A 12,097-nucleotide genomic window follows, 5' to 3' on the forward strand; every position below is an offset into this window, starting at 1 on the left:
GGCTTGGCAGGCTTCTCCCTCACCAAATCTTTCATTCCCTTTGCTTCCAAACAGCCTGAATTTGGAGACGTGCCAAGTGCACTGGAAAAGACACCTGTCTCAGGTGTTTGTGGAAGAGCAGCATCCCATGGTGATGAAAGGGAAAGGAAAATGGCTCAGGTTGGAAGGAAGTGGCTGCTCCCAGTGTTACTGGGGTCCCTTTGGGTGGTTTCCAGGGTGTCTGGAGCTGAGGCCGTGGCTCCTGCTGTGACCAATGTGTGTGATTTCGTCCCAGGTTGCACCGAGAGCAGAGCTAACCCAGTGCTGCAGAGCTGATCCAAAGGACGTTATTGTTTGTGGAAAAGCTCCCAGGAACTTCACTACAACCTGGACCTGTTCTTTAGACCTGCCTGCTGCAAACCAGCTCGTGCTTATGTTTGTAGTGGTGAGTAATCACACACGGAGCTCACAAGCTGTGTGAGCCCATGTTTATGTTTTGGCACAATTAGCAATCTCAGCTCGCATTTTTATTTGCTTGGGCCCCTCAGCAGACAGAGGAAGTGCAGAACAGACTCGCTGTGCGTTACACTCTGCTCTAGAAACAGGGAGGAAGAACTCAGGAGAGACCTGCTGCATCTTTTAGGCTTCTAAAGAGCAGCTGATCCCTGACACAGAGCTGTTTCTGGGTGGTTCCTAACATGCTGCTCTGGGTTTTTTTTCCCCTAAATCCCAGATACATCACATTCGTATGTTTCTTCTGGGATTTAAAAACAAACACTGAACCTTTTCCAGGATGATATTTCTACCTCCCCCACTACACTCTAAGCCTTGCTTGCATAATTGCCAACATTTGTTCATTTAAAGCTAGGAAATCTTAGCCCAGTGGAGAGCAGGTAGGATTGGAATCTTCCTGCCCTGGGAGGGATGTGTACAAACACTTAATCCAGGCATGAGGGGCCTATAGAAGTTGAAGAACTCATTTCAATGTAAGATCATTGAACACTGCATGTATCAAATCCTCGTTAGTAAAGACCCGGTAAGAAACATGATTTTGAAGAGCAGGTCAGACTCCCCACAGGGTTGGGAGTCCTGCAATTCATTGAGCACAAATTCCCCCCAATGCCAGCCCCAGCCTAGTTAATGCATAGAGGCTGCTGATTTGAGAGCCTAGCCTGAGTCACACACGCTCTGACTGCCAGACGTGATGACAGCCTGCCTCTCCCAGCCACTTCAGCTGGAGCAGCAGGTTCTCAGCACTTGTGTGAATCAGGAGCTTTGTTCTTTGGCTGCAGCCACAGTGAGCGGACAGTTCAATACGATTCACTCACACCCCTGAAATAGTTTTAGTGAAATCTATTTATTGTTCATTGTCATTTACAGATCAAGATGTTTGAAGGTGTTACTGTTTGGTTAGAGGATCTCTCTGCCATTCTCTCCAGTCTTTGTGAGCGTGTAGGAGGAAAAGTAAGGAAACACAGAGGAATCCTTTAAGGCTTTGGCCAGCTGAAGTCTGGCATGTTCCAGTGTCTGTTGGTTTAAACTGCCAGCTCAGTAACACACAGTATTCACAGCCTTGCTTACCTGTGCAAACCACTGTGTTCACAGCAGGTGCTGGGTCTTCACATCACACTGAATGCCCAACAAAACCATTCAGATGCAGGTAATTTCCAAAGGAACATTTTTGACTATGGCCAAAGATATGTATCCATGTTGGCTGGGCAGTTTCTTTTCCATTCCCAAATTCTGTGGTCATGTCCTTCTCTCTCACAACAGTTTAGGCCTTTGCTCTGCCTCTTTCCCTACATATAAACATTAGCCCACTGTATCCCAGTCTCCAGCTCCTCAAAAAAAAAGCTTTATTCTCCCTCCTGTTAAGACACATCATAGTTAGACATAAGATTTTTTGTGGGCTCTTCATGGCCTTCCTGTCTATTGCAGTGGAAGCACTGCATCTCTGCTTCACTGGATTGAGAACATCCAATCTGGAAGAACTTTCTTTAAATCTGCTCTGGATCCTCCACTGGATATTGGCTGACTCCAGAGCATCATTCAGATCGCAATCAAAACAACTCTTTGCAGATGAACATATACAAGATCCTTTAGATCTTGGGTTGCTCAATTCTTTCCTGTCTTTCCTTCAAACAGCACAGTGCTGTGCCTTTTGGGGCTTGCAGACATCCTGGCTCCTGGCTTCCCAGTCTGGGGGCTCTGCTCACCCCTCTCCAGTTTAAGAGGGAGCACTGAAGATCCAAAAGCCCTGCAGGCACTGACATTCCTGGGAGTGAGGAGCCAGGGTGGCCGCACCAACTGGTGTGTCCAGCCTCTCAGAACTACAAAGAATGAGTCAGAAGAGCTGAGTCCCAATTCTGCCTCTGCCCATGATTCTCTGCATCATCATATTCCCTCTCAGCTTCCTCAGCTGAAAAACAGGAGTCATAATATTTCCTTACTTACAAAAGCTGTTTGGAGGATTATTGCATTGTTGTGAATTTCACAGATGAAAGGTACTACAGAAGAACAAACTGCAATTATTGTTTCAAACCTCTGCCCTAATCCTGTCATCCTTAACTTACTGAATAACACTTACTCAATCGAGGAAATCCTGCCACTACACTGAAGATGATCATTGGAAAAGATGACTCCTTGTTGTAATAAGAGCATTTATCCCCTTGTGTTCAACACCCTTCTGTCTGACACTGGAATGATCTGAGTCATGTAGTCTCCCTTGCAGTGGGAATCTGTGGTTTTGATAGTGGAACGGGCACATGTGAAAATCAGAAGCTTGCAGGAAATACCTATTGCAAAGATCAGAAAAGTTGGTGTTCCCAGCAGTCCCTGATTCCTATTAAATACTGTTGGCTGCAGTCACACAAGGCACTGAATGTGCCCCAATCTCCCAAAACTCATCTGTCCCACAAAGTTTCTCCTTTTCTGCTTCCATCCCCTCTTCCTTTCAAAACACTCAACAATCCATGAGCAGAGAGGCAAAAAGTGCCAGTGTTTGATAGCCCTGAAAAACACTCTGGTTTTGCACAAATAACATTTTTCTTGTTGAAGCCTGTGCACAAAGCTTCTGAGAAGGATGTAGGTACCACTGGGCATTACACCTTATAAGTACTGTCACAGCCAGGAATAAATACATGGCAGGTGTTCATTAACAAGGCACTAATTGGGTAACTGGAGGTGCAGCATAGAAGACCACAGAGGCCAATTGAGAAGCTTTGGGTGAATGTAGGATGCTCCTCTGAGCTTGGGGAGGAGGAGAGGGTAAAGAGTTGCTGCTGTAGGTTTCTCATTTATGGAAAAGTTGGTGTCAAGGGTGTCTCTGAAGAGGCAGCCTGTTACGTCTTGTGTGTGAAACTGTGTGACAAAATCAGTTCAGAATTTAATTTAAGGATTATGGCTCTTTTCCTCGGTTGAAGTGCTTTTACTTTGGCTTTGGTAACTTGAGTTTAAATTGTTCTGATTTGATTTCACTGTACCTCCTAAGGGGCTTATTCAAACTGAGTCAGCCTGTGCCTGTTTGGCTAAACCATTATCTAAACTCACTGCCTTGCATAAAGAAGGCTTTAGGGATCCCAAAATACGTTTGCTTTCCTAATCCCTTGGAGGATGCAGTGAGGTTCTTCAAGCACAAGTCTGCAGACCTACAGGTAGGTGTGTGAGTGACTGCTGTGTTCCAGGTTGAAAGCTGATAGTGGTGAAATCTCTGGGGACAGTTTCCCACATGAATTGTTTTGCCTGCTCAGCCTGCTGCATAATGAACATGACAATTTGGGATGAAACTCTCTTACACCCACCCTGGGTGAGATAAGGCAGGATAAGGTGTAATTGGAGACTGCTTTTGGCTTGCAGTTTTGATGCACCCTTCATCATTGTGCTCCTGACAGTGGACTTGCAGTGAGGATCAAACTCCAGTACTGAACTTGTGCACATTCACTGTGAGGTGAGTGCCCTGCTAGCTTGGAGAGTTTTATGCTCTCCCAGAGTTTCTGCTCTCTGGCTTCTCTTGTCTCTGCCTTTCTGCCTGCACTCCCTAATTTCTCTCTGCTCTGCTGTTGTGCTCTGTGTCTGTTGCTGAACTCTTTGCATTCGGAGACCCCTGTTCAGTTCCTTGTGGCTCTGCCAAGTCTCACATTGCAGCCAACACTTCTTTAGTTGCAGGAGTTTGTCTCAGACTAAAATATAAATACTTTTAAAACCCAAGCTTTCAGATTATGATTTAGCTGAAAAGGAGTCTTTAGAGTGCATGGAGTCCATTTTCCCAAGTGTTCATAATGAATACTCAGCCCATTTCTCCCTGCCCCCTCCCTTGGAAAGCTTCAGCTGCCAACTTTTCCCAGCCCCTGTGCCTAGAACTGCAGCAGTTTTCATTTAGGGGCTCTTTGGTCATGCTCATGATTTGGTGTCTGTGTATATTATGGCATTCAAGAATTTCTTCTCTGGTTATCCATGTGGGATGAGGTACATCCTGGAGCAGGACAGTGCAGTCAAAAGAACTGGCCTTGGCTCCCTTCAGCTCTCCAATGCTTTGATACACTTGTGGTCTCTTAGATTGCCTTGAAAATGGGCTTAGAACAGAACAATGGTAAAAAGTGCTCAAAATCCACTCCTTCCCCCTACTCCCAGGTATCTGGACTTCAGAACACTTGTGGGCAGGGCAGTGTTCAGGTGTTTCAAAGGGATTTTCCCTCTTTTTGGCAATCAGGCTTGTGAACACTAGCTCATGAAGTGTGGTGGTTCTCCTTAAGTAGACCCAGAATGGTTTTTTTTCATATTGCTTCCATGCTTTGTGCTCCTGCAGAGACCACGTGCTCTGGGTGGGGATGTGACTTTGGGGTACCTGATGGTCAAATCAAAAGGGACAGCTGACAGGAAGGAAGCCCAAGTCTCACACACTGACCTAGAGTGGGGTTTGAGCATTGATGCAGATACATCAAATGCTGCCTTAGTAAATGTACCCAAGAGTGGTAGAGCTGTGAGCAAGTTTCTGGTTCCTGAATTTGCACAAGCCTTGAAGTTGAGTGCCAAAAAGCCCTTTTTTGGGGGAAGTTTGGCTAAGGCATGCGCAAAATATTGGGTCCATCCTGAGGCAGCTGCAAGCATTGGCTAAATGCAATTCTCTTAAGCCTGTACAATCTTTCTGATTATATCATACCTCTGGAGAAATTTCAGTCCCATTGGTCATGTTTGTCTAAAGCTAATCTTCTGGAAATAAGGTCTTTTAGTAAAACTGCCTTCACCTTATGGTTACAATAAACTGACTTATTAATTGGCATCAGCATGTGGCTGTTTGAACCAGCAGCGTGGCAGCCTCTGCTGGCACATGTGTCCACAGAGAAATCCCCTCCCTCCGCCTTATTCCATATTGGCACTCAATTGTTCCCCTCATTTATCTTCCAAGAGTTCCATTATTTTTTTTCTACAGCAACTCAATCATATTTCAGCTTATAACTATTTTTTGTTTTAACTTCTGTTTGCAGTTGTGGATTTGCTTTAGGACATGGGCTCTGTGTGTGTGTTACTTGGAAGTGTTTTTAACAGCGCTGATGTTTGTTGATGCTTTTATGGTGGTGTGCTGGTGAAATTCACATTGGTTTTATTGTATACGTTAGATTAATTTCTGTTGTTTTCAGCAGTTGACAATGTTATGAAATGCACCAACCAGTGCAAACTACATCGGGCTGTGGTTTTTCTTGATGGATTTTTTTTGGCCGCTCGCTACTCCAGCGTGCATCGGCAGCGGGCTATTTTTATTGCAGCTCGTATTAGTTGTTGCGTAATGACTGCGAGAGCGCATTACCCAATGCAAACCGCGATTAAAAAAAAAAAAAATACAAACAAAACAACACAACAAAAAAAAAAAAAGGGGGCGAGAGCAGTTGTGATTTCCAGCTCGGCCTCCCGCAGCACGCGTGGGTCCCACGCGCGTTTCCAGGCGCACTTTTCAGGCTCTGCTTGTACCTCGGGAGGCGCGACGCGGGCGGACGGGGGAAGCCGGGATTTTCCCCGGCCATGTCTGCCCGGGGAGCACCCGCCCGCCGCCGCCTCCGCGCGGCTCCGTGTCGCGGGTCCCCCGCCCCGAGCCCCGCCGGGCGCTTCCCCCGCCGGGGACATCGCGTTGGGCGGCCCCGCCGCCCGCTGACCGGGGCATCACCCCTGCCGTTCCCGGCCCCTGCCCGCCGCTCCGGGGAGGGCGCGGGGGGCCGGGGGGCACCCGCCGGCTTCTGGGACTTGTAGTGCGGGCTGCGGCCGCCGCTTCTCCCCCGGCCCGGCCCGGGACTACGGTGCCCACATGGCCTTGCGCTCCGGCGCATGAGCGCTCGGGCGCTGTAGCGCATCTATTATACTGCCTTGCCGAGGATAAAAAGAAGAGCAACTGGAGGGACTGTAAGGCAAACGTTGCTGGAGCTGCCGGGGCAAAGTAATCTATTTAATCTTTCCCTTTATTTGTTAGATGCTTGGGTGTGCATTGCTAGCACTGGGCCATGGTTTCTGGAGGGAGGGGGGCCGGGGAAGAAGGGGGAGGAAAGCAAAACCCACTTGGGAAAGGCCAATGCTGATTTTTTTTTTTTTTTTCTCCCCCTCCTCTCTTCTGCTCCTTCTTGTTGCGAGAGCCCCGCGTCGCTCCCCGCGGCCCGGCAGCCTTTGTGCGCCGCCACAATTGTAACAAAGCGCGGCGGGGCTGGCTGCAGCCTGGCCATTGATTTCCTCCCGGCCCCGCCGCTCCTGCCCACCCTTTTCTTCTTCTTCTTCTGCCGCTTCTTCTCCATCTTCTGCTCCCCCTCCCCTTCTCGCCGAGCGCCCGAAGACGCCCCGGCCGGCCGCGGCCCCGCCGAGCCCCGCGCCCCAACGCAGGACGGGCTTGATTTCTGTCTCTTCTCTTCTTTCTTTTTTTTTTTTTTTTTTTTTTTTTGGTTTTTCGTCTTCTTCCCCCTCTCTCGCTCGCTTTCCCTCGCTCGCTCTCTCTGCCCGCCATCTTTTGAAGGGGAAAATTAGGGGCGAAGAAAAGGAGGGCTGCAGGCGCTCTTGAAAACAAGGAAAAAAGAAAGAGGAAAAAAAGAGAGGGAGGGAAGAGGAGGGAAAAAAAAAAAAAAAAAAGAAAATTTAAAAAATAGCGCGGAGGAAGGTGGGGGGGAAACCAGGCAGCCTCTCCAGCCCCCGGAGCCGGCGGTGCGCGGGTCCCGGCTCCGCGTTTGTCTCGGGCGCGGAGCGGAGCCCGGGCCGGCCCCAGCCCTGGGCCAGCGCCCGCCTGCTCCGGCCATTTCCCGGCCCCGCCGCTGGCTTGGGAGCTGGAAAGAGGTCTGAGCAGGCAGCGGATGATGGGCTGGAAAGTGCGCGTTTCGCGTGTTGTCCGTGTCCGCATGCATTTATTTGTGTATGTGTGTGTGTGCGTACCCAGCTGCTCCGCTCGTGTAAATATCCGGTGTTTACCAAACTTTTGCAAATAAATGGAAACCCAAGGGTTCGCTGCCTAAACTTGATATGCTTTCTAGGTGTAAAAAGAAACGCAGATCGCAGATTTATATATAGAAATGTCGCGCTATAAATAATGCTACCGATAATAAAATGTAAAACTTCAAAACTCAGCCGTCCTTCTCCTCCGTTTATACTTCTTGTTAGGGTTTGGCACCTCCCTGGGCGCTGGGGATAGAGCATTATTTGTAGCCTGCTTGGTTTCACTTTCAAACAAAGCTGTAGTCTTCAGGTCGCGGGTCTGTGTGCGTCTTTACGTGGTTGGGTCTCGCAGGGTGTTAATTCAGAACGTGTTTTCCTCCACAATTGACTTGTGACAACGTGGAGAATGCATTCTGTCAGGTTCGGGATAAATGTTCTGTGACAGTCCCAGAGTGTGGATGTTCCTTTCTGTTGCTTTTTTCAGGAGCCAAAAGTTACTAAAATAAATTTGTTTGGATGAGCAAATGTGATGGCTTCGCTAATATTTCAAACTTTTATATGTAGGTTTTGGGGTTGTTTTTTTTTCTTTGTTACATCTTAAGTTCCCTGACACTGGTAAATAATAGCAGGTTAGGAGCTGACATAATTAGCAAAGCACACCTGCTGTTCCTTACTGGGAATAAGGAAGCACGTTTTTAATATGCTTATTATTTTTTTTTATGTATACAGTGTGAGTGTGCTGGGGGGTGTGTCTACATGAAACTGGAAGTTTAGTTTTAAAGCTGAAACTGTTGTCTTTAATTCACACAGTGCTAAGCCAAGGTGTTAGAGGGGACTTGGGGACTGCCATATGTGCTGCAGGATCTGGGTGACGAATGCAGCATAAATATGCATCAATCAAAACAAACAAGAAGTCCCCGAAGCAGTTTGGTTGCTTTACAAGCAGAAAAAGCCATGGTCTGTATTGCTTACAACTCCCTAACTGCTTGAGTGTTCTGTGAATGCAGGTCCTGCCTCCTGATCTGCAGATCACAGCCCTGGCAGACTGCTGGGTGTCTCATTTTTTTAGCACAGAAGTTTGGGGAGTTTTTAATAATACCCTGGAAGGCTCCTGCTGAAACAAGAGTAACTCCAGACCTCAAAGCCTTTCTTTTTGGAAAGAAGAAATGCTAAGACTGTGTATTTCTTTCTCTTTAGTCTGCACTGGATAAAAATACTCATGCTTATTTAGTGTTTTGAGACAATGTTTAATAAAAGGGTTGGGCAGGGGGTAACATTCTTATACAATCTTCAGCATAAGCTTGATTGCAATATTGTCTCTTCAGTGCTGAGACTGTAGCTATTGCAGTGAAAGGCTTTTTAGTTGTAGTGACCTATGCATGCAGAGTTTAAATTAAGAAAGAATGCACGTGCAATGTGAAGTGTCTGAGGGGTGTTTTCAAAGCTGACTCTGGAGTGTTTGTTCTGTTATCTTCAAATAAAAACTAGGCTTCTGGAAATAAAACTGGTGTCATTTAAGCACCAAAGTGCTTACAAAACTTTAGTTCTTGTCATTTAAAAAGTAGAGGAAAAGCATGTTGAAGTCTGAGTTCCAGCTCAGTAAGCATGCTGGGCAGCCTTGCCCTTGCACTGTTTCTCTTCAAAGAAGGCTGATTTTGTTATTAGTCAGTGTCTGCAAATGCAAGTGTTTCTGTGGGCTTCGTAGCTGCTTGTGTCTTTGCACTGATGTGCAGAGTGACACAAATCACAGCTCTTAAAAGTCCTGCAAAAGGCCTCTTTGAGTTAAGAACTATGTGTTTAAAACTCATCTCTTAAGATGGACCGAGTCTAATGGGGGTTTTTGGTATCCTCAAACCTCACTTGCAGGCCAGGGGTCCAGCCTGCCTGAGGGTCTCTGCCTGTGAGGCTGAAGGCAGTGCACACGCTGGGCTGGGGCTTCCCAGAGATTTCCCAGGCACGTCTTTTACCTGCTGCACGTTCTGAATGATGCTGTTTAATATTTACCATTTCCCTTGGAGGGGAGGCACTTGTGCAGTGGGGTGTGGGTTTCTCAGCCAAGCCCTGCTGCACTCCTAGAATCTCACTCCTCCTCCCAGGAGTAATCTGGGAGCCCGATCGCTCTTGTTGACAGCACAAACAACTTGGAAGTCAAATCCCTCTCCTCGGTAGCAGCTGAGTGATGTACTGAGGTCTCATATTTCAAAGGATTAATTACTTTTACAAAATATATTACTCTGTCTTCTTTGGTAAGTGATCAGGTGCTTTCAGCGCAGGCAGAACTACACTTTGCTAAATAAATGAACAGAGAGTGGTTTTGCATCTCAGTGTTGTTGATTGTTTCTCTTTAATCCTGGTTGCTCCTTCTTTGTTAATTTGCAAAATTCATTAATCCTCAGTTGGCTTCCCAATCATTACCACGAGCAATATGCTTTTTTTTGTGGATTTTATTTCAATTTGCCACATTATTCCTTAGTAGTAGCCCAGAACCCTGTTGCAAGCAGTGGAGTTGTGGGAGTTGGGAGGGAGCCATTGTGTGCTGTGCTGCTCAGTGGGCTGTCAGGACATTTTGGAAGGATCTGTGCATCTCCAGCTTTTCATTCCACAGGATCTTACTGTGACATCAGGGTTGTTTTGTCAGTCATTAGTACTTGTTGGAGGTGAAAAACTTTCTGTGGCACACTAACTCTTTAACCCACTTGTTGCTAAAGCCAGTGTTGGAAGGATGTAAATTCTTCTGGAGAGCAGTGTAGAAATTCTCTGTAATGTGCTGTGTTTTCTAGTAGTCCTTTTCCCTTCTTCTTGATTAGATACTGACTGAAGAATCTACTCACCTCTCTTTTGGGTTCCTTATGCACCTTTCCAGGCCTTGGTCTCTTTTCAGCAGATGTCCTATTTGGAAGTGTTTCAGCATGGATGACCTGGCCAGAGAAGTTTGTTTTGCTTCTTTCCTGGGAGCAGGGTTTTCTCCTCTCCACTAACATTGCAAGAGGTGTAGCAAAGACAATCTGAGGTGGAATTTCTGTGCTTGAGAGACCGGTCTGGAGGAACTTTCCCTGTCTGCACTGATCCCATTTACTGTCAAACTTTGAGATTTAGACTCGGGTGTGATTGATGCCTGTCTGCTTTGGGAATGATCCTCTTTGCTCCTGCCTTTCCTTTAAAGAGAGAAAAGCAGGGACAGGAAAAGATTGCTGTTCCACTGTTGAAGTTTATACTTGGAGAGCTTTCCTGACGCAGCTGCACTGACATCCATGCAGAGCATGCACTGGCACAGATGTACAGGCTGAGATGTTCATTGTGACTTACTCTCCTGTAGTAACCAAACCCTGCTTCTGTTGAAGAAAATGCACATTTCTCCTTCTGGTACTTTGTCTTTGCAACTGCTCAGCTCATCCCTGTGTGACATCACAGAGGGTGCTGGGTTGGGGATCTCCCTTTCTCAAAATCCATGGATATGGCCATGCTGAGATAAATCTGGTTTCTAAAACTGCCCTGGTCCATTGGTTTGGCTATAAGCAAGTGCAGAGTTCACAGTCCAGAGCTTTTCGCTGGGAAGGACCGTAGGATGTAGCTGCCTTTTTGCTTACCAAGGCTGGTTTAGGAACTGCGTTGTGCTGTGAGCTGTAGTGAAAGTGGTAAATGCAGCACATGTGTGTAAGAGTTGTGTCTGGGTTTAGTGGAGAATGCTGTTCCTTCCTGGAAAGCATTGCTTTTTGCTGTTCCTTCCTGGAAAGCACTGCTTTTTGCAGCTTTTCTGTTGCTGCTACAGTCATGCTCAGGGTCTGTGAAATAATGTTGAAGTGCAGCACTTAAATGAAGAGAGAGGGAATGTTCCTCGGAGTTTCCCCTGGAGTAAGTGCTTGCCTGAGTGAATGGGAGTATTATGGATCTGCCAGTGTGCTGAAAGTGTATTCCTTTCCTGGGCAGGAGCAAGCCACATGGGAATCAATTGGGATACTTGTGTCCACATGGTCATGGTCATATTTCCTTGGACTTGAGCTTCATCCATATGCAGGAGCTCTGAGCAGCTTAGGGCTTGTGTGCTCTAAGCCGTGGGTGCTCTCAGCAGGAGCTGTGCTGGGGAGGCTGTGTCCTCCTGTCCATCTGCCCTCAGCACTGTTCCTTGGTGGTCTGAGGCAGTAGGGAGCACCTTCCCCCCTTTTCCTGAATGAGCAGCCTCTACTCCCTGCATAGGGAGGGGTAATAGACTTTAAGATCCAAATTTTTCCCTTTTTTGCAGACTGTTTGGGGATTTAATTCAAACTCAGAAACTGCTTTGCTCTCTAAGGGAGCGACAGCAGCTTAACTACCACAGTTTGTTCACACCTCAGCTGACCTGGAACTTCCTTGCATAGCTGAGCAAGTTTATGGATCTACCCAACCTTAGCAAAATCACTTTTCATCGGAAGTAGTAGACCCCATAGAGCCTTTTGTACTTGTGTGGCTGTGTTTGCTTTAAGTTAACACGCAGTTATTCCGGGACAATGTGCCTGTTCAAACACAGGGCACTTCAATTACTTTGGAAACAGATAAAGCCAAGCTGGTGGGAGTGTGCACAGGGGATGAGTGGTGGTCTTAAATGGGAGGGTGACTGGTGTAACAAGTGGTTGCTCTGCCTGCAGAGCTGCAGTAATTCCCTTGGTGTCTGGGGGCTCTTACCCTGCCCCATTAGCAGGTCTAACGTTACTGTGGCTCAGCTAACAAGCAGCATATTTATGTC

The 12,097-nt window shown here is 47.1% G+C and overlaps 1 protein-coding gene across 2 annotated transcripts in view; it reads left to right on the plus strand.

Moving 5' to 3' along the window:
• Window positions 1-244: 244 nt before the first annotated feature.
• BRD3 (bromodomain containing 3) overlaps window positions 245-12,097 on the plus strand; it is a 41,223-nt gene continuing 29,370 nt past the window's right edge. Inside the window, exon 1 of one of the 2 annotated variants that reach the window (XM_068211099.1) lies at window positions 245-424. The gene's annotated coding sequence lies outside the window, so the exon portion shown is untranslated. Of the gene's footprint in view, window positions 425-6,270; window positions 6,404-12,097 lie in introns of those variants that run through there. The other variant, XM_068211101.1, reaches the window with a different exon arrangement.

This window comes from Anomalospiza imberbis, chromosome 21, assembly GCF_031753505.1.
Source record: "Anomalospiza imberbis isolate Cuckoo-Finch-1a 21T00152 chromosome 21, ASM3175350v1, whole genome shotgun sequence".
Classification (NCBI taxonomy): domain Eukaryota; kingdom Metazoa; phylum Chordata; class Aves; order Passeriformes; family Viduidae; genus Anomalospiza; species Anomalospiza imberbis.